This window comes from Macrotis lagotis, chromosome 3 (assembly GCF_037893015.1).
Source record: "Macrotis lagotis isolate mMagLag1 chromosome 3, bilby.v1.9.chrom.fasta, whole genome shotgun sequence".
Lineage (NCBI taxonomy): Eukaryota > Metazoa > Chordata > Mammalia > Peramelemorphia > Peramelidae > Macrotis > Macrotis lagotis.
The window spans coordinates 187,325,388-187,348,237 of NC_133660.1; the positions used below are offsets into that span (position 1 = coordinate 187,325,388).

The following is a 22,850-nucleotide window of genomic DNA, read 5'->3' on the forward strand; positions in this document are numbered from 1 at the left end:
AGGGTAGTAGAAAAATATGTCATTTATAAATATGTAAGTGAATGAATGTTGAAAAACTTTTGTAACATGTAATTGGAAAAAGTAAAATAGAATATCAAACATTTTTTAAAGAAAATTGAAAACTAAATAATAAAAAATAAAATAAATGTTTTTACTAAAATTGTTTGTTGACTCTGATATAGGATTTAATGGTTAGATGTGGACAATAACTTACAGATAATATAATGCAACCTCATTTTACACAAGAGGGTTGTGAGTCAAAGAAGGTGCAACTTGGTCAAGAACACACAGATAGTAAATGGAACCCAAATTCTCTGACTATTAATTCAATGTTCTTTCCACTATACCATGCCACAAAACAACTGTAAGAGTAAGAAAATGGTGTTTAGTGGAAGTCATCAGTCTACTATAGAGAAAATAGGGATGCTTTTAAGTTACATCAATACATACTTTCTTCAACTCAGTGGTTTGGGTCATTATGATAGTACTTTGTAGCCATAGACAAATGGAAATATTCCTTTGCAATGCTATTATTGGTATTTATAATAGCTCTATGGTGTTTGATAAATGAAGCCACATTAATTAGTTTCAAGATCTTATTCATGCTATGGCATATCCACTAGCACTTTTGAATATGCAATTAAAATAATTCAAAATGTCACTTATATTGCCATTCCACATAGAATGCATACTGATGATGGCTGCTTGATTTTTATTAGACCATGTACATTTATAAACAAAATTATATTAATTTTGAGGGATTGGAAAATTTGTCCCTAAAACCAGGCTCAATATATATAAAATGTGTTACATGAAGCTACCCAAAATGGTCATGCTCTGAGTTTAAGACTTTGCTTTTTTTTACTATCTAACTACATAAGAAGATCTAGAGACTGGTAATTTTTTCATTGCTTACACTTTATAAAATGGGGGGAGGATTAGATCAAAACCACTACTAGTGAAAAAAAAATATTATTTGGAGTTGAACGATTATAAAAATTCTGCAATATAATTCAAACTTCTTAAAAAAAATCAATGTTAACCTTATATAAAATGAAATCTCAGTATTTTTTTAGGGGGAGTGGTAGACTCAGACTCTGAATTTATTCCTGTAGAAAATTCTCAATGTGATAATTCCCTAAATTAATGTAGATAAATAAGTTACCTATAACTTATAATTTTAGAGAGTAAACTGGAAACCCCATGAGGTTATCCAATTTTCCAAAGGTTGCACATATCACAGAGTGGACATGAATGTATTCAGATCTTCCTGACTCCATTCCTGGACATTTATACATTATTTGATACAGTTCAGCTTGATTCATTAAATCATATGGTAAATGCAAATACAGCTCTCTTCCTTGCAATCTCTTTTTCTAGTCACTTTGCCAATATAACTCTAACTAGACTAGTTGGTTAGATACAGTCAGGGACAAGAGTAAACCTAAAGCATCTGCTGACCCAGTTGCTCTCTGATGCTGAAATCAGGGGTCAAGGATAAGAATGGTTGGAAGAGAATGAAGGTATATTATGCACGATAAGTTATAAATAGCAAATTTTGTCTCTTTGAAAGAAATACCAAGTGTCTTTCTGAGTACAAGAAAAAATTTTTGGAGGATGCATTGCCTTAATTTTCTAAATTCTACTGCTTTTGTTAGGTCTTTTGTGCCAACTCATTAACTTTAGAAGGTTTCCCCATTTTATAGGGGAGTTTTATATTTTTAAGTCAACACACTTATGTTCTTTTTCTAGTAAAATGAATTGTGGAAGGAACTACACTATTAAATTTAGGTAGGGTCAGTAAGATCTAGACTGGACAACCTCTGAGGTCTCACCTTGTTCTATGAATTCTTGCTTCAACTAGTGGCAAAAAAATAACAGATTTGCTATTTTTTGCATAAAAATTTTTATAAGACAAAAAAAAGTTAAAGGTCATATGTGCAGGTATTTTGGATGAAAGACAAGTTTTTTTTTTAATTAACCTTCTATCTTAGGTTCAAAACAGTTTTCAATTCATGTGCTCTATTGCCTTAGAAATGAGGCTTAATATTTACTAGCAGTAAATGCTAGTAGACATAACACAAACTTCTTAATCTATTACTCTATAAAATAGGCATACAAATACTAGTACCATTAGCTTAGGCTATGAGTGTTGTAAGAAAAATGTTTCATGTACATTGAAATACTATATAGGGGCGGCTAGGTGGCTCAGTGGATAGAGCACCAGCCCTGGAGTCAGGAGTACCTGAGTGTGGCCTTGGGCAAGACACTTAACCCTATTTGCCTTGCAAAAATGTAAAAAAAAAAAACCACTATATAAGTGTAATCTTTTTTTTTATTAAATGATATACAATTATAAATTATGTATATTAAACATGGATGATGCCTGCTTATAAAAGTGTGATTGAATTGATTCTCATAGAATTATGGAGAAAAGTCTAGGTTTGAATTCACCAATCTATCCTCCATGTTATGTGGCAAGAAATGAAAAGTGGGGTAGAAAAAATAGAATTATATATTGGTAGAGAAAGATAGGATAGACAACTGGAATGGTTTGCACATAATCAGAAAAGGGAAATTAAAATTAAATTTAATGGAGCAGAAACTAGAAAACTTTCCTTCAGTCATTCCTCCTCCCCTTGGCTTTCACCACTATGAACAATCATTAGAAAAATAGGTTGATACAAACAAAAAATAATCAGTGATGCTGTAATAAAACACAAGAGCTTTGACCACTTATGGAATGGGAAATGAGTGTATGTAGCAATTAAAGTAGAAAATAGAAATAATATGAAATGCCAAGCATGTTCATATTAGATAGACTCTAGCAACAGTATTTCAAGAAAAGGAAAAAGTTAAAAGGAAGGATTGAAATATGACTTTGTTATTGTTCTTGGACTCTATATGATATGACACAACCTGATATATTCAATTAATTTTTTAAAAGGATGTTTCAAGAGCTTGTATTTTATTCAGTGATTGAGAGCAGGATTTATTGTTATCTAAAAATTGATTTGATTTCTAATAAAAATTGTTCCTCAACCTTGGCCTATAAGACTGAAAATTGTCTAAGTAAGATAGTAACATTATGAAAAATGGTGAGGTAGCTTTGCAATGTAGATCAAAGACCATTTTCATCTATCAATTTCATTTCCCTTGTAACTAAATCTGACATATATCTGTGTCCAAAAAAAAGAAATGCTTTTCTTTATAATAACCTATTGTCAATAAACTTATTGAAGCCTTCAAATGAAGCTTCAAATTCAAAGTATGTCAGAATTTTTCAGCCAATATCTTAGTAATACTTACATTAATCTTTGATGATTGCATTAACACCTGATAACAGCATTATTGAGGTTATACAAATAAGGAAAATAAGTATTAGAAAATTTTAATTTGCCCTAAGCATTGATAGGTAAATATTAAATGAAAAGATATTCAATACTCCATCTAATATATTTTATCTTTAGTTCTAATTATTAAACTGAAAGCAAGGATAAATACATTTTCAAGTCTAATAGTTTTTCCCATTTAAAAAATGTTATTCTTTCAGTTTCCCTAATAATTTGTTAGGTAAAGGAGGTAGCAAATGAATTTGATGACAGATATTTCCCATTTTGATAATGGAAGGCATCAAATGCCCTAATAAAAGAAAGAGAACATCATTCAACATTTATATTTGTAGTTCTGGTTTTTTCCCTACACAATTCATAAAATAAACTGTTTATGCTACAACTGAGTATAATTTTGATATTTATTTATGATAGAAGCTTATAGTTGTCAGAATCTATGACTGCCCCTACTAAATAGCATTAAACATCCAAGGAAACAGTGCTGCTCCTATTGACTTTACCAGCTGAGTTTGCTCTTTAGGAAATGAATCCTATGAACTTAGTTATAACTACTCACATACATTATTTCTGAAAAGTTTCCCCTGTTGGAGAGTATATGGGATGCATGTTATGCCTAATTCTTTCATATTTGGAAATGAATTTCTTTTCAGAGTAGATAATGAAGACATTGCTATCATATATACCCTTATGAAGGAAGTGTCTTAGGTACAAATACTGCTCTTCTTCCTAGAGGATTCATATGCTCTCAATAGACACTGCATGTATAAGGAGATCTACTATGCCAAACAAAAGAACAAAGCTCTTGGGGAATGACTTGTCTAAAGGTCTGGCATCACAATTCTTTGTTCTAGCAGCAATAGTTCAACAGGTTCCATACTAAGGGAAAAAAATTTCCTTTCTCTAGTCAGTTATACACACACATTTCCTGTGAGAGGAGAGAAACAGGAGAATCATAGTAGCCTAGTAACCTGATTCTCCAATGCGATCAGGAAGGTCATCATGTTAAAAAATCTGACCCAACATATTATTCATGTGTTTACACACATATGCATACACATATAAATTTCAGTGGTTTATTTTAGAGCATTATATTAGATGCAGTATTTTTGTACATATTCCTACCAAAAAAAAAAAAACAACTCAAGAGCAGCAACTATAACAACAAAAACACTATATGGTCCCTGTCCTCAAGAACATGAAGCAATTTTACATTAATGTAGAAGAAGAAAATCTACAATGCCAGACAGCAAAACAAAAGAATAAATGACACAATAGGAGTAAGGGAGAGATCACTATGTGTTGGTGTGGTCAGTAAGAACTTCAGAAGGTGGGAGTGGAAGGGTGGGTGGTGACTTGAACTGTGTAGTATCACATCCTGGGTAGATATTAGAGCAACTCAAAACTTACCACTAAATAGAGTCACTACCAGAATTTCTCACACTTCATAGTGGTGTTAGGAGAGAGTGATGTGTAGTGGAAAATGTGGGGAAATATTCATCCCATGCTCCAATTGAATATAATTGTATTGTATAACCTGGCTAGTCTGTTTATTCCCTGACCCTCTAACTCCTAAAAAGAGGTTGGGCATTGGGAAGAGAGGTGAACTTGATTCAGGTATGAAGACAAGCTGGGAGATGGTTGCAAAGAGGAAATAATTCCCCCCAATCCCCTCCATCAAATCTACCATGTATAATGCTGGTGCCTTAAGTCAAAACCTTGATTACCCTACCTTAAGTCATGGCTCTGCCTTTGTGAGCACTTAAACAATAAAGTAATAGATTTCATTTGCAAAGTAAGAAGTATACTATATACAGGAAACTAATCTCATTGATTGAACCATAATTGGATCATGAAGAATGTAGAAAATCCCTTTGTCTTGAAAGACTTTAATATATTGAAATCTGTACAAGTGTATTTGATAAGCATAACATGATCTGCTGTCACACCATTTAAATTAAAGACCTTTCTTGTGAAAATGACATCACTCAGATACTGAAATCTCTGATATATATACATGTTCTTTTTGCTGCCCTATCCATACTAATTTTGCACAGCTTCAAAAGTAACAAAAGAATTCGACTATAATTTATGAAGGATTATTTTTTCTACTATCACCTCCAAGTAAAATCAAATCATTCTGTAGTGACAGTCATCTAACTAATGTATTCTTCTGTACTGAGATGTGCAACACTGATAGCCTCAGTGTTCCAATCCTCATGTTCTCTTACTTGGTAGAAGATAAAAAATGACCAGTCAAGTGATCTGTTTCAGTTTCTGGCCTGGTTAAAATATTTATTAAAAAAACCAACAACAACAAAAGAAGATTTTGTCAGTGTCCCCACAGACTTGAAAAAGACACTTATTTATTTTCAGCACACAGCAAGGGAGTATGTATGTGTATCAAACAGGAAGAGTGTAAGGGTCGTGGCAGAACAGACCTGTTATTCCACTGTTATGTGAATTCCCTCTGCCTAGGCAGCATATATTTTATAATGTATAGCCTTGGGGAATTGCTAGAGACACTAAGATGTTAATAAAGTGACTAGCCCAGGTTCACACAGCCTCATACAGCCACCTTCTAAAATAGTTTTACTCATGAGACAAGAAAAGACTTATCCATATAATTTTAGAGTTGAATGGAACCTTAGAGATTAGCAAGTGAAACTTTCATTACAGTAATGAAAATTTGAAACTTAAAAGTTTAATTTTTTTAGACACAAAATTGTAGGTCATGTCACCTTACACCCACACCCTTGGCATTGAATGATACCATTTCAAAACTGTCTCATCTAATAAAAATCCAGGACTTTTCAATTCCTGCTTTATTGTGACTTTTATTATATCCAAAAATTTAATTATAATATCACAAAATTACCCCAAAGGGTGTCTTTTTTTATCCTTGAATTAAAATAAGACAAACATATCTATAAATTAGAAGGGCCAATGCAATCTTATGTCAAATATAACTAAACTATTCTTATAAAGATTAGGATCCATGATTACTAATGTCTTTTAGTTCTCAACTGCTCTTGCCATTGCCTATTGCCAAAGGACTTTATCAAGAGATGAAATGAGGAAACCATAGATTTCAGAGGGAAGAAGCAATTTCTCTAGAGCTTGTAATATTAAGAATGGCCTGGTCAGGCACTCATCTGGGGAAGCAGCCTTAGTGAGAGGCAAATTAATTCAACTGCATAGTAAATATTCTGAAGCCAACATGGAGCCTCTTGTAATAACATACTGCAGTGATGTGACTATCACTTTGGGGATGAAGATAGCTAACTCTCACCAATCAGATTTGTTGTTAAGTTATTTTTTAGTCATATCCAACTCTTCATGACACCATTTGGGGTTTACCTGACAAAAACACCAGAATGGTTTGTCATTTCCTTCTGCAGCTTATATTACAAATGAGCAAACTGAGGCAAACAGGGTTAAGAAATTTTCCCACAGTCAATAGATAGTGTTTCAGGTCAGATTTGAACTCCAGAAGATGAATCTTCCTGTCTCCAGCTTATCAACAACTGACAAACAAGCAGAGGTAGGAGGGCTAAATAATCAAAAGAACCAGGCACAAATTAGTTCACTGAGTGATGATGTTTTAATGTTTATTTTCTATCTTTAAGAGGCAGATAAAATGCTGGGGGAACAAATTAAGCAAAATAAAAAACAAAAAACCTGAACCTCTAAGTCAGAAGACCCAGGTTCAAGTTTTGATTTTGCCTTTTGAGATTTACATTTTTCTTCATTTATAAAATAAAGAGAGCAACATACACCCTTGCAAGGATTTTTGGTTAGACTCTAATGAAGTAAATTTACATCTTGTAAATTGAAAATCACTATACACATGTAACAATGGATCAACAGTTTTCACATTCCCTCCCCCACCCCACAACTGCTTTTCAAATCTCAAAACCAATCCAATACATATTTGTTTCTGATTCTTAACAGAGTTGGAGGGGAGGGGAGGGGAGGGGAGAGAAAACTTGTATGAGTCTCTCAATGAAGGATTTTTTTTTCCTTTACAGAATTGTGTGAGAGGAAGCTTCCTTGGATTGATCCTTCAGAATATTGTAGGCCAGCTATCCAAGGTGTCAGGTTCTCAAGAGAAACAAAATTTTAGATAACAAGAAGGTGTATTTCCTTATTGAAAATTTTAGCCATATCCAGTCCCTTGACTGACTGGGTAATTTTCTTGTCCTGGTGCCTTGCCTTAAACTGCCTCCGGCAATACTTGCATGATGTAATCTCATTGTCTACTTAACTGTATTTCTCCTAAACAATGACCTGGTGTCTTGCCCTGCTCTCTTGTTCTGTATTTCACCCCACCCCTATCCCCTCAACAACCAACACCTTACTCTGACTCTTTAAAAAAAAAGTAACATTAAAACACCTCCACTTAGTTTAACTAGTGAATTGTCCATAGGACTCTTAACACTCTTACTCTGCTTGATGAAAATTAGCTATCTTCACCTCCAGGTGATACTCAAATCACTGCTTATAAATCTCTGCCTTTCTGGGGCCTGAGACTTGCATTTCTAATTCTGGACAATCAATATATTGGCCTTTCTTTGTCTCTAGGGTAGAAGGCTTTCCTTGCAAAGACTTAATTTTTCTGTCCCCAGAGTGAAGGATGGTAAGTTTGCCTACAGCATTAGTACTGCCACCAACACTGATACTAAAGGATGAAGACAGTCCCACAGGCTGGTATCTAAGACATAATCTATTCAAAACCCACTAAACTGGACAACCTGTAGAACAAGGTATTCATAACACCCTCTGTTACAGACTTCTTCTGCAACACTATCTAGAATAATATGTTAGATCTGACTCCAGACCCCTTTGTCAGTTGAGTGGAGCCTTTCTCAAAATAATGCTTTTAAACATATATATAGTGGAATATGTATGATTATAAAAGAAATTAATTATACTGAAATGCAGATGCCAAATTATTTTGTTTTCTAAAAAGTTCACAAGGACCTAGTTAATTCATCTGCAGTAAATTAGAATCTGGGAGAAGGGGAGTGTTAAATATTTGAGACCAAAAGTTTAGAAAGTATGCTTACCTGTAAACTAAGGAATTTCAGAGAAATTCAGTGAATATTTTCAGAGAAAATATGATGAGAAAATTTGGTGATAGAGATGCAAATCAAGCTACTATGATGTGTTGGGAAAAAAGAACACTGCAATCAATCAGATTCTTGGTTTCTAAGCTGAGTTCTACCACTAGCTAGTGACTTTGAACATCTCAGAGACTTTATTTCCATATTTGCAAGATAAGGAAAAAACTGACCTCTAAATTCCACTCTGATTTTATGAGTTTTAAAGGAAATCTCTGAAAATTAATAATAGTTTGTCAACAACAAAAATCCATTGACTACCATGGAAAATGAATAAAAGTTAGCTTTATAGAAGTCAGGTTTTTTTTTAAATGGGGTTTTTATCAAATTAGCAGACAAAAATCTACTTAAATTGGAAATAATCATTTTTGAAAAAAGACTGGTAAGCAGAATACATGATTTTAATATATTAAAAGCAAAACATTACTGGAAAATGTGTACTTAGTGAATACATTAACCAAGAAGTACTGAGGTTCCAGGAGATCTGATTTTATTCTACTTTATTATATTTTTAAAAGAAAATAAGATGTGTTCTTTTATGGCATTTGACAAGCAACAGTGAAATTACTCATTTTTTCATTTAGAATTACTTGTCTTTCAATAATTGGTTAGTATGAAATAAGAGTTTGGTACTGTAATGCCTCTTTAGAGACAATTGAATAAGTTTTACATGGCATTCTTTCCCTGACATTTCTTTAGCTTCTTTATAGAAAAAGAAAAAGGCAGAGGAAAAGCTTTGGGGTATATTAATTTATTGGAATTACACAAGAAGAATTAACATGTTAAGCAAGGTATATGCACTTTATGCTTTGTTTCGGGTTAACCAGAAATTCCTGAGAACTCATTCACAATTACATTTATAGGATTTTTTTCAAAGTAAGGGGCAAGAAAAGATAACGTGGGGAGTAGGGGTAAGTCAGGAGGTTTAGATGACAAAATAAAAATTCAGCAGGGGGGCTGTGAGTCCAAGATCAAAGCACTACTTCTGCTCTTTGATGTTCCTATCCCTGAATTAGAACACTACTTTAGAGGCCTGTCCTTAAAAGGACAGAGCAGGTAAATAATGGTAACTTAAAAAAACAACTGTATTACAAAAAGAGCACTTTGAAAGTGATCAATTGATCCTTAAGTTACTATTGGAATACAAAATCCATTCAATATTGGAAAGGAAATAAATTTAATAATAGCAAAAATTCACATTTATTCTATACAAAAATTTGCTTGAAGTAATTTGCTGAAGAAACCAAACTAGCTTTAAAAAACAATTGATAGTTTTTTCAACATAGGATAATGTAAATGAGAAAACTTAAAAGCCTTTAGCTTCTGTATTTTATATTTGATAACATTCCCAGGATCAACCAGGGACATGCTAATTCCTCTACTCCTTTTATTAATGATAACTTTCTTTTAAAATGATGACTCCGTGTATAGGAAAGGCCTTTATTACATTAAGAACAACTGAGAAAATCATTTGGAGGGGGAATCAAAACCCTGACCTTTTCCTTTGAACTCCCCAGAATTCTTAATGTTCAGTACAAGAATGTTTTTCAGGTCTGTAACATTAATGACTGCCCATTAGGTGGTTGGATTGAAGACAGGCATATTAAAGGCAACTCCAAAACTTCCAAGACCTGTTTTTTTTTTTCTTTTGACACCTCCAAAGAGGAGATTGAATGGAAGAATTTAGCAGAGGATTAGTAAATTACTACTCTTCCTCTCTCTGTGGGTGGTCTGACCCAAAAATCTGCCCAGCTGAGAACTCCAAAGTCAGACAAGTACATAGCAGCAAACTAAAGAGCAGCTGCAAGTGTGTGTCTCTAATAATTAATTTCCAGGACTGGCTACAACAAATGTGCAAAAAGCAAGTTAAAAATAAAATCCAATTGAATGATCTACTTTTCTCCCTCCATGCATTTTTGGGGGGAGATGAAAATACTAGAGTTAATTCATGGTGTCATAGTATCATGTCATTAGTGCTGGAAGGGGGCACCTCTCTTTTTCAATTTCTCCCTTCCTTAATATGGCTCCATTCCAACATTTTAGAATAATTATTTAGGTTACCAGCTGAAATGTAGCCAGGGCTTTGAGATGACTGGGTGGAGTTCCTATTTTCTATAGAAGATCAGAAAATACTCTGTACCTGCTTAAATTATCTTGGCAACCCAAGATATTATTCTTAATTATAAGAAATTAGCTGGATGGAGATTAGTCTTTTCTGCAAATAGTCAACACCCAAATGCCACTTTTAACTAGGCCACACCCCAGGCTAACTTCATTATCATTAGAGAGAAAAATAGCAGAGTAACAGATGAGAAATGTTCCTTATTATCTAATTTAGTTGATTCAGTTTATGGGTGTTAGTTATGAAAGAAGTATGCATGACTAAAGAAGTGTTTATAGGTAGCTAGTTAAATGTCATGTACAGTTTCCTTGTCCTCTCCAACAACTACTGGAGCATTGTACCTTCTACTCTAAAAGACATGCCAGATATATACCCATTGAAAGCAAAAAAAAAGCAGAAGTTCTAGCAAGCAGATTTCATTTATTCAGATTTTCAAGTATGATGTGAATTAAGGAACTGAAAAACAAAACTTTTAGCTCTTTGTCTTTAAATTCAATTATAGAACTGGGTGGAAGAAAAAGGTAAGCTTGGAAATGGAGGAATTTGATAGGCCTATTCTGTTCATCTCCCTTTCCAATGATTACTTTAGTGATGATTAAACAAAACACAAGTTTTCTAAGGGAGGTGGGAAAACAACAACAGTAGCCAATTAAAAGAAAACACCAGGAATGACTTTTTTTTTCCCAAGGAGACAGTGTTTATTATTAGAAAGAAAGAAAAAAAACTAAGCTTTTGTTGGTTCTTCAAAAAAATACAACTGAAGATGAAATTTAGAACTTTGAAATGAATTGTCTCACTTATCCACTGTCTGGAGACTGGAATGAAATGGAATTTGATTGCAGATCTAAAGGTAAAGGATGTGGGGAAGACAGTCCCTTTGTTCATAAAAAGCCTGCACCTGAATCACTTTCCCAACATTTCTGGATCTTTTTAACTACCAAATTCCTTTCTCTAACATAGAATTGGGCAGGTACATTCTACTCATCAACATTCTTTCTCTTTCTTAATCTAGTCTACCAGGATCTTTTCAGGGACATAGGAATTTTTGTCTTTTTCTGTTTCACAAGTATGTGTTGAACTAGTGTAAAACAGATCTCTCCATCTTCAATTGTTCTTCTTTCAAACCCACCCTACACATTGACACTTTAATATCCCATAAATGGAATCCAATGATGAATCTCTAGGAACTCTCAGGAATTCCAGTAGCTTCTCCCTTCAGAGTCATCAAAAATTCGACTGTCACTTCCCGATCCAAACTTATTTTAGTACAAGCTTTTTGTTACAAACATATACTTTTGGGGTTTCTTTTTTACCTCAAACACTAAGTTCATTTCTGATTCCAAGTCTTTTTTTGACGCTATATTCACAATCCTTTATAAGTCACCCTTTTCTTTGCCTCTCAATCATCTAAATCATATCAGGATCCTGTCAAGATCTAGATCAATGCTCATTTCACCCAAGATTACTTTTCTAAGCAGTCTAGTCTACACTTATATCAAATATTTCTAAACTATTGTAATAATTATTACAGTGTTCTGAAGTACTAGCACTATTTAACATTTCAAAGCAAGGTAGAGTATGACAGCAATGTCTAACTTTATATTTTTAGTTACATATATTAATTTGTATTTTTTAGCTCACTAACATTATGAATTTCTAGATTTCACTGAAGAGATCTGAAATTTCTTCAGCATACTTTCTAATACCTTGTATACAGAATTCTCTCTAATGGTAAGTACTTGATAAATGCCAACTAAATTGATATGTAAGAGTGAAACCCACACAAGAGTTGGCAACTTTGCTGATAAAAAGGGGCAAAGACAGAGGACAGAGCCAAAATGGTCAAGGAAAGGTATATAATTTCCTGAGGTCTCTTCAAAACCCTTCTGAACAATGTTAAATAATGACATAAAGCAAATTCTTATACCTGAAGAATCCATAAAAGGAGAAGTAAAATAATTTTCCGAAGACAACTTAGAAAGTTGTCAGGAAAGGTCTGTTACTTCTGGTGAAAGTAAAGCACAGTCCAATACAGGTCACTCCACCACAGACCCAGTACTATATACCAGGAGCAGGTCCTGGGAGCCACTCAGTAGGTACAACAGTTCCTTTTGGACACTCTACTAACTGGATATCAATTGACTAGATTTATTAATGGGAAACACACTGTTAGAGAGTGTATACCAAGGATCACCCCTAGGATCCTGAGAATTGGATTTGCTGATCCAACTTGCCAACAAGGAAAAAAAAATCTTAATAATTTTTTTGTTGATTGATTGATGACTTTAAGTGGAGTGAATAAGCCCAGAAAGATTCGGTAGAACACTATAAATGAATATACTTTTCATGCTACATAAGGAAGGAGTGGAGGTTAAAAAAGAGTATGTTTGAGGACCAGAATATTTTCCCATGTCTGTGTATGCATCATAAGAATCTAACTATGTATTGTCCAGTGAGATGAAACTAAAAGTCCTTAGTTTATTATATGTTATATTTGGCAATGTGAGAATTTTGCTATGTTTATCCATATGTTTATATGGATGAGGCTGATAATTATGCAAGGAAAATAAAAATATGTATGGTACAGATGTAAAGTCTTTATCATCTTTGATGAATAATGTTAAGAAAATAATTAAAAATTGAAGAGGCATTATGATGGCCATGATAATTAATATTATACTTAGTTGTGTCAAAATTGGGATATTATCTTAGAGCCCCCTGTATTAGAAATAAACTTAGAATTTCAGAATTAGAAGAAATCTTAGAAATAAACAAGTACAATTACCTCAATGTATACATGAGGAAACTTACAACTTTTTAAAAGAGCTGTATACTTTTTTATTGTGGCTAATTTAAATGTACTCATGTTCCCCATAATAAAGATACATGTCTACATTTATATGTATATATATTTTTGTGTATTATGTATATAAAAGCATCTTGTGAGTGAATGCAAAATTATATGGCTGACCCAATAATCACAGAAAGTAGTGTTAAAAGAAAAGCATAATTTATGTTAAACTTTAACTATAGATTTTTTTCCAGTATAAGAACTTTAATATTAAAGGGCAGACTTATTTTATATAATAACCAAAAATAAATCACTTTTGAGGGGGAGGTGTTTTAAGAAGTGATATCACTAAATTCTTCTTTTCTAAAGGAAAAGGTTTCAATATATTGTTCCCTAATGATAAGTTAAATACAGATGGCCATTAAATGCTGCATTATTAAAATCTGTTTTATATCTAGCCTACTTAATTATTGATTGCTTTCATCGCTTGTACAAAAATATTCATAGCTACCCTGTTTGTGGGGGCAAAGAACTGAAAATCAAGTAAATGTCCTTCAATTGGGAAATGGCTTAGCAAACTATGGTATATGTATGTCATGGAACACTATTGTTGTATTAAAAACCAGGAGGGATGGGAATTCAGGGAAACCTGGAGGGATTTGCATAACCTGATGCTAAGCAAGATGAGCAAAATCAGAAAAACACTGTAAACCCTAACAGCAACATGGGGGGTGATGATCAACCTTGATGGACTCCCTCATTCCATCAGTGCAATAATCAGGGACAATTTGGGACTGTCTGTAATGGAGAATCCCATCTGTATCCAGAGAAAGAATTGTCAGTTTGAACAAAGTTCAAGGATTATTTCCTTTAATTTAGAAAAAAACTAATATCTTATTGTCTGATCTTGTTATCTCTTATATTTTATGTTTCTTCCTTAAGAATATGATTTCTCTCACATCACACTCAATTTGGATCAATGTATACCATGGAAACAATGTAAAGACTGACAAATTGCCTTCTGTGGGGGGTAGGGAGAGGGAAATAAGATTAGGGGGATAATTGTAAAACTCAAAATAAATAAAATATTTAATAAAATATTATTGATTGCTTTCTATATTATACCAATGATCAATATGGTAATTACTAATCTTTTATGAAAAATAGTTGAAAACTTAAAATTAGCCAATTTCATAGCATAACATTTCATTCATAACCTGTATGAATCAGTTCTTAACATTAGCTTTTAAACCCGAGTCCCTCTTGAGTTCCATTTTAACCACTACCACAAAATAAGATTTTGAAGTGACTAGAATAGCTCTCCATAAATTTTAGTAAAGTAAACCTCCTGCTTGTAGAGCAATGACCAAATCAGAAGTAATACTGTCTTCCCTATATCATGTATACATTCTTTGTAAAATTTACTAGGCCATCATTAGATACCTAATTTTTTTTCTTAAAGGGCTACTGTCAAGCCACAAAGCTTGCCTTGTCATGTTTATATGTATTTTTCTATGTAGCAAAATTTAAAAATAAATTATTAATACTGATATCCCACTCTCTTTTGTGAATCTGCATATGAAGCCAGTGCCTGTTTCAATATATCTACACATTAGAACAAATAGCCTCTGAGTTCTGGAGACTTAGTATGCTCATGAGGGTGAGTGTTAGGAAAGTAAATGGAGGGTTTATATGTGTTACAACTTTAATAATGAAATTGAAAATAACCTTAAAAGATGCTAGAATTCAGATTAAATGCAGTTAACCATGTCAGCTCCAGAGAATTTTTAATAAAACACACATCTCTCCACTAAGTAGAGAAGTAAGAGACTATAGGTACAGATTGTTGTGAATGGACCCATTTGGTTTTACTTAAATGGTTTTCTTTGAAATAAGGAAGTGTTTTATTGGGGAGAATAATTATTAGAAAATGACAATGGCCTAAAAAAATAAAAAAGTATGAATAAAGCTAAAAAAAATTTAAGGGAAGTAAAAGGTAGTGCTGTTATCCAAAGAGCATAAGAGGAATGTTTGTCTGTGTTTGTGTGTGTGTGTGTGTGTGTGTGTGTGTGTGTGTGTGTGTGTTTTGTGGGGAGCAGGGCATAGGAAATGAATCATTCAAAATAACTATAAAATGAATGCTAAATTCATCAGTTCTTTATAAAAAAAAAACCTATTTCATTTTAAGCTTTTGATTTAGATTCATTTCTAGATGTGATTTTGTGAATCAATAAATCAGTTAACTATTTTCCATGTCTTAAAAACTTTAGTTAATAAAAAGGAGGAAGATAGGGAGAGTGTATACAATCATGCACAGAAATTAATACAAGTTTACTTACCCAAAATTTGAATTTCTAATTATGTCCCTCATAATTCATTTGTCTCAAAATAAGAGCTGTCACTGACCTCCCTGTCAGCTTACAGGTGCATTACTACACTAAGGACCTTACTCAAGAAGTCACAAAGAATGTCAATTTGTTCTTGATGACATCTGCATAGTACCTCTCCATCATAATGTCACAGATTTAAAGCTAGAAGAGACCAGAGATCAACTGGAGCAGTTACTCCACTTAATAGACTATGGCCCAACAAGATTAAGTACCTTGTCTAAGTTTGAATAAGAAGTAAGTAAAAATACTAAGACTTGAGACCAGATCCTCTGACTTGAAATCCAGAGCTCTTTATCAATATATATATATTTTTTTACTTCATCTTCCTCTGCATTAAAACTTTAACAGAGAGGGCATATTACAAGCTACTCAAATCCAACTATCTCCACTTACACAGAGTGTATGTGTTAGTAATGTTATTCAGTTTTGTCCGACTCTACATGACTCACTTGGAGCTTTCTTGGCAAAGATCCTGGAGTGGTTTGCCATTTCCTTCTTCAGTGTGTTCCCATTTTATACATGAAGAACTGAGGCAAATAAGAGTTCAACGACTTTCGTGGTGTCACACAACTAGCAAGTCTCTGAAGTGCATTTTGAACTCAATTCTTCTCATATCCAAGCCCAATGTTCTATCCACTCTACCACCTAACTGACCTTTAAATGTACACTGTATAGAATTTCTTGAATATGGTAAATAGGTAAAACAGAAGTTACAGATTTGGATTCATTCATTTATTTGTCCATGCAACAAAATTAGTATACAACACTAATAATGTCCTCTACTCAAGTTACACTTTCTGACTGGAAGAAATATATCTTTTTACTGAGTTCCTATAATGCTTTGTACTTCCCTTATTCTCTTCCACTGCAGTAATTCTAATTATAACTTATAGGATCACAGAATATAGATCCAGGTAAGGAATTTGGGGCATCATCTAGTCTAAGTCCTATCAAAAGTTATTACTAAATGTTTTACATCCTTAAAAAAGCATAAACTTAACATAATTAGGAACCATGTTTTATTCCTCTTTCTCTTCCCTCAGCATTGAATGGATAACCTTAGCTGTTAGGTGAAACAACCCTATTTATGGCCAATTAGGAAAAATGTCCAGCAGGTGTTTTGATTTTGTTTGTTTGTTTATATTAATATATTACAGTCAATTTTGTTGCCAATATTTTCAGAATAATTGCAGCACTGGCACAGGACTACATCTGGAAGTTTTCCAATATAATATGGCTCCTTGAGAGGCTGAATGATGCAGTGAATAGAAGACTGACCTCAGAATAGGAACACCTGCATTCCAGTTTCAGCTCTGACACCTGTTGTCAGGGTTACCCTCAGAAAGTCATGTAATCTCTTAGTAACCCCCAAAACAACAGATTGCACATGGTGTTGGCCAAGGGAATTTCCTTATTCAGAATTCCCAATACTAATGAAATAGCAAATTTGAGCTAAAATGAAGTATGATCACATTTCCTAGAGTAACTGACCTTTCAGTCATCTATGTAACTATTCAGTCTGGCATTTTAGAACATTGGACCTGGAATCAAAAAGACTCGTGTTCAAATACTGCCTCAGACACTAGTAGTTATCTAATGCAGGGCAAATCACTTAACCTTTCTGGGCCCCGTTTTCATCATCTGAAAATTAGGGGACTATAGTCAATGACTTCTAAAGTATTATCTAGATCTACATCTTTGATATTATCTTTAACCCAATAATCATATGAAGGCTCCTTTGGCCCTAGAGTTTACAATATGTAAATTAGGAAGAACAGACCCTCAGGATCATAAAATAGTGGAATGAGTAAGAAACTTAGAAATCATTTGTTCCACTCTCCTACATAATGTAGTAAAAATCCCCTACTATTTTAGTCACATGTTAGAAAGAAAGCAGAGCTGGGGATGTTTTGGTAACCACAGCACTGGTATTCCGTTTTATCCTTTTCACACAAAAAAGCAAGTTATGATAAAATTTCTTTGAAGTTCCAAGGCCATTTTAGTTATATGTTCAGATTCAATATATGATTGATTGCTTATACAAATCAAAGAGAGAGACAGACAGAATATTGAGTGTGTTACTGTAAGCACCAACAGGAATTAAGTTAGATCAATTCACAATTAGCATATAAATGGCTTCAATAATGGTTTTCATCTCAACTAGTTTTTCCCCCCTCCCTTAACTATTAGTTCTCTGACATAGGAAGGACAGTTCTACACTCAAAGTGAAAGGTTGAGTAATTACCTGGTGACTTTGGATGCCTCTAACCAATTCAAAGCACAAATTACCTACTTTCACTGGGTAACTAAAAACTCTGCTGCTCTTGATTATGTAACCCTGGACTCAAAGATACCTCCCCATTATGTCTTAAAGAATTGTGAGGAAATATAGGAGAAAATAACCGGATATAGTTTTTTTCTTCTTTCTCATCTTGTAAGTTGTTACAAATGAAGCGAAAAACAGTCAAAAAATAAGCCTGGGTGGCATATTTAAATATGCTTATAAGGTGAACATAACACTAGTTATATTATTCTGTTTTAGATGTATACTACACATATAAATATGTATGTATGTATATATATATATATATATATATTTACATAATATTTAAGAATAGGAAGAAAGATAATTACCATGAAAGTTCTAGAAATACCATTTGGGGAGTCATTCACACCAAGGCTATATTTGAATCTATGAGATCAGATAATTCTAATGGATATTTCTCTAGTTTATAGAAGGATAATATTATATATAATACCTAAGGAAGAATAAAAATTAAAATGTATACATAAACCTAAACAAAGTGAATATCTTTGGAGGAAAGGAGAAAGCTGAGAAAAAGCAGAGGTTGTATGGACAATAACATTTGCAGGACTGAGAGCATCTCTCTAGAGCCAAGGTGTCAAACTCAAATAGAAGTGGAAGGCTATTAAGTCATATTAAAGGGACAAAAGGGACTCTCCAGGTCATGTGTTGACTTAATTTTAAAATACAATTTAATCTATTTAAACTGTTTAATTGTACTTTTGCTTACTTAGCTAGATATTTCTCAATTATATTTTAAGCTGTTTTGGGCCAGAGATCAAAGGTTTGAATCTTTTCTCTAAAACATGGTTCTGATGAGGATCCTTAAACATGCAGGATAAATTTGCTAGCTTTTGTTGTGGTCAAGAGATCTCACAAAAATAACCAGGTGCTGGGCCAAGGAGCAAAAAGATCATCTCAACCTCCTTATTGCCATTGCCATTTCTTGGTATATTACTTCAATGAAATATTTTCAAGTGTAGTCTTGATCCTCATTGTTGTTGGGATTTCATTTCAAGATCTACCTCTTGTTCTGCTCTCAGGGTCTTAAATTCTGAAATTCCTTTTTTTTCTTAGTGGAAAACATCCCATCTTTTTATCACCTTCACTATTATTGAATAAGTGCTTCATCAGCTTCCAATCTTCCCCCATCCTTTCCCTATTTTTCAAGATGATTAACCCCACCTCACTTCAATTTCATTCTTAACTAGTCCACATGCCAAGATTATCCATCTCTCCCCCTGCTACTGATTTCTCACCCAATGACTTTCTGCTGATTGTGGCCCACCAGTCTTCTAGCTTTTGTAAATCAATCTGATGTTTTGTTTTGTGTGTGACACTATTTTGTTCCTCAAAACTCTCTCCCTTAGAAATATCTGATCCCATAACTTCAAATATAACCTTGGTGTGAATGACAAACAAAATAACATTTCTAGGCCTATCTTTCCTCCTATTCTTAAGACCTGCATTTACAATCACTTACTAGATGTCTTCATCTAACCAACATAGTGAAAATCAAAGATTTCATATAGAAAAGCAAACATGATATTTTTCCAAAATTTATTCCTTCTCCTGCATTTTCTATTTTTATTGCCCATTAAAGGGGTTTGAAACTTCAGAACCTTCTTTCTTGTAGATTCTGCTCCCTGAAATATATTCCCTCTATTCCTTCTTTTGCATTCCTACTAATCCTCAATAACTCTTATCTGGATTCATTCCACAGCCCTTTATCTGATTTTCCTGCTCTAAGCTATCCAGTATACTGCTGCCAAAATAAACTCGCTAAGGCCCAATTTTGATTCTGTTATTCTACTGCCCAAAATTCTTTGATAGTTCCTTACTGATTTCAAAACAAAGTGGGAACTCAACTATATGGAAATTAAATATGGCTTGAATTTAGGCTATCATTGTCTTTCATATATTCTGAGCTCCAGGCAAAATAAATTATTCCTGGAAAATATCCCAAGATTTTCAGTCTCTATTCCATTGCTTACTCTATTACCTAGATCAGGAAAAGTTAATCAAATTCGGTTCAATAAATATCAATTAAGTTCTTGGTATATACTGGGGAGTGTCCTAAGTGATGAGGATATAAATAAAATGAGAGTTTCTTTCCTCCCTGCCTCCCACATGAGCTAATCAATTCTGGTTCATCAATCAAGGACCAGTCTTAACAACACTTTGCAGCTTTGTTATGGAGTGGCACAGTAGAAAGATAACATATCTTAAGGCCAGAAATACCTCTGTTCAAGATCCTTTTTCTGACACATATTGGCCATATGATCTTGAGAAAGTCACTAACTCTCTCCATGTTCTAAGTCTTCTCTCTGAGATGATTAAACTGTAGAGTGGATATCAACCTGTTTTGATAGAGGGCTTTTCCTCATCCAGAATTCCTTCTTGCAATGAAATCACTGAACTACTCCCTAACCCTTTCTTTTTTCTAGATTATATTAAAGCTACTTATGTAAATATCTTACACCTGCACACAGATGGCAAAACATCTGAGGGCAAATAATGTCTCTTACTCATTGCAGTACTACTCTCATGTCCAAATATCTAGCATTTTCCATGATAATTATTTTTCAAAATTATGTTGGATTGAATTGCAAAAGAAATGGGGCATATATCCTAACCAAATAGATACTATAGATTTTTATTTTGCTGAAACTATTTAATATATCATAATATTATTTCAATTGTCAGTTTGTACATGATCACTAATTTTGCTCAGTAGAAGTCCTAGAAACAGTTAAAAAGCATTTCAAGGTAGAGAAAATTTCAATTCACATCAACAATTATTATTATTAATTGCCTATTCCATATCAAGAATTGTGTTAAGCAATGAAGGAGAGGCAAACATATTGGTAACACATATTTTCTACTCTTATTCAGTTTACAACAAAGTAGCACTTTGCAAATCAAAGTGCTATATGGAGGGGCAGCTAGGCGGCACAGAGGATGGAGTACCGGCCTTGGAGTCAGGAGTACCTGAGTTCAAATCCAGCCTTAGACACTTAATAATTACCTAGCTGTGTGGCCCTGGGCAAAGTCACTTTACCCCATAGCCTTGCAAAAACCTAAAAAACAAAAGTGCTATATGGAGTCTGAGAATGAAGATTGTGGTCTTGGGATGCTCAGGACTTCTTGACTTATTTGAATTGGGATTTTAAAAATGGGTAGAAGGATTGTTCTTTGAGTTGATTAATATAAACTATATGGTATAACTGACAGTAAATCCCAGAAGAAATTGTACATAGTCCAAGTTTGGAAATTTTCATTTGCTTGCTATTGTTTTTTTTTTTTTTTAGGATTAGCATGGAAAGTGCATTCTGAAATTACAATTCAAGCAAACAGAACCTTGAGAAGAAAAATCAATTGTGTTTATGACTTATTGATCTCTTTTTTTTCAATGGCAGAATCCTTGTTTTCTTCCTTTATTGTACAGCTCCTTTATCCTTAGTCTTCATGTCCATTATGAACTTAAATGTGATGACAAAATTTATTAAACTTTTAACATGAACTTCTATAACTAGGACTTTAAAAGGATATTTCAGTCATACCAGATTATAAAATATCATTAAAACTTCCACAATACTCTAATGGAAAAAATAACTGTCAAGAAGCTAAATCTAGACTCTTACCCCAGTTTCAGAATTATGAGCTGGGTGAATTTGGACAAGTCACTTGAGATTTCTGAGGCTCATGTATAAAATGGCAGAGCCAGGCTGCCTGATTCAAGTGTTGGTTTTGTGAATATTATGAGTGAATGAATGAGAAACGATTATGGGTCATAAAATATGACAAACAGAACTATTAAGAAGAGAATCTTGGAGCAAGAGGGATCAAGAATAAGGACCCATCAAAATTCCATGTTTCAGCTTTCTTATTTTGAACCAGTCACATACTCAATTAATGACAAAAATCTGACAAGAATTCATGCCTTCTGATTTCTATTTATTTTCTCCCCACTAAAACCAGGATGCCCATTAAAGAGGTATGAGTTAGTGTTTTCTTGGTAACTTGGTATTTCTCTGAATTCCCTTTTTTCAGTTGCTTTCAGCATTATTAGTGATCTTGGTGTAAGAACAACAAACTTTTTAGTTTCCTTATTCTAATAATATTTTAAATGGTTAGATCTAGTTTTTTTTCTTCCTATAAAACTAAAAGTTGAAAGAAGATGCTACATGGTGAATAAAGCATCAACTTTGGAATCAGAAAAACCTTTGTTCAAGTTTCACCTTTATACACCCTAGCTACTTCTGTGGGTGAGTTACTTAATCTTTCAGAGCCTTAACCAAATTTCTAAAACTATAAGAAGGGGCAACTAGCTGGTGTAGTGACTAGAATGAAAAGCCTAGAGTCAGGAAGACCTGAATTCAAACCTGTCCTCAGACTCTTAGCTCTGTGATACTGAGCAAGTCACCTAACCCTGTTTGCCTCAATTTCTTATTTGTAAAATAAATTGGAGAAGGAAATGGTAAATCACTCCGGTGTCTTGCAAAGAAAACACCAAATGGGATCAAGAAGAGTCAAATCTGACTGAAAATTTACTCAACAACAAGAAGAACATGCAGACTATCCCCAAATCATCTGTTCAAGTAAGAGCTATCTTATTGCTTTTATTTTCTGTACTAGCATCTTGAAATCAAAGAATGCTAATTCTTGTATAGATATTGGGTCTCAACATAAATGTAATACTAGTTACCAGTAATATAATGATTACAGAAATTGAAAGGCCACATATAGCACCTGAATATCAATTATAG

General features: G+C 33.5%; 1 protein-coding gene across 1 annotated transcript in view; it reads right to left on the reverse strand.

Annotated features, from left to right (window-relative positions):
• The window catches only part of PCDH7 (protocadherin 7), a 287,478-nt gene continuing 264,628 nt past the window's right edge, over positions 1–22,850 (reverse strand). The window contains 1 exon segment of the mRNA XM_074229653.1: positions 1–22,850. This exon segment is cut by the window's right edge and continues 18,411 nt beyond it. The gene's annotated coding sequence lies outside the window, so the exon portion shown is untranslated.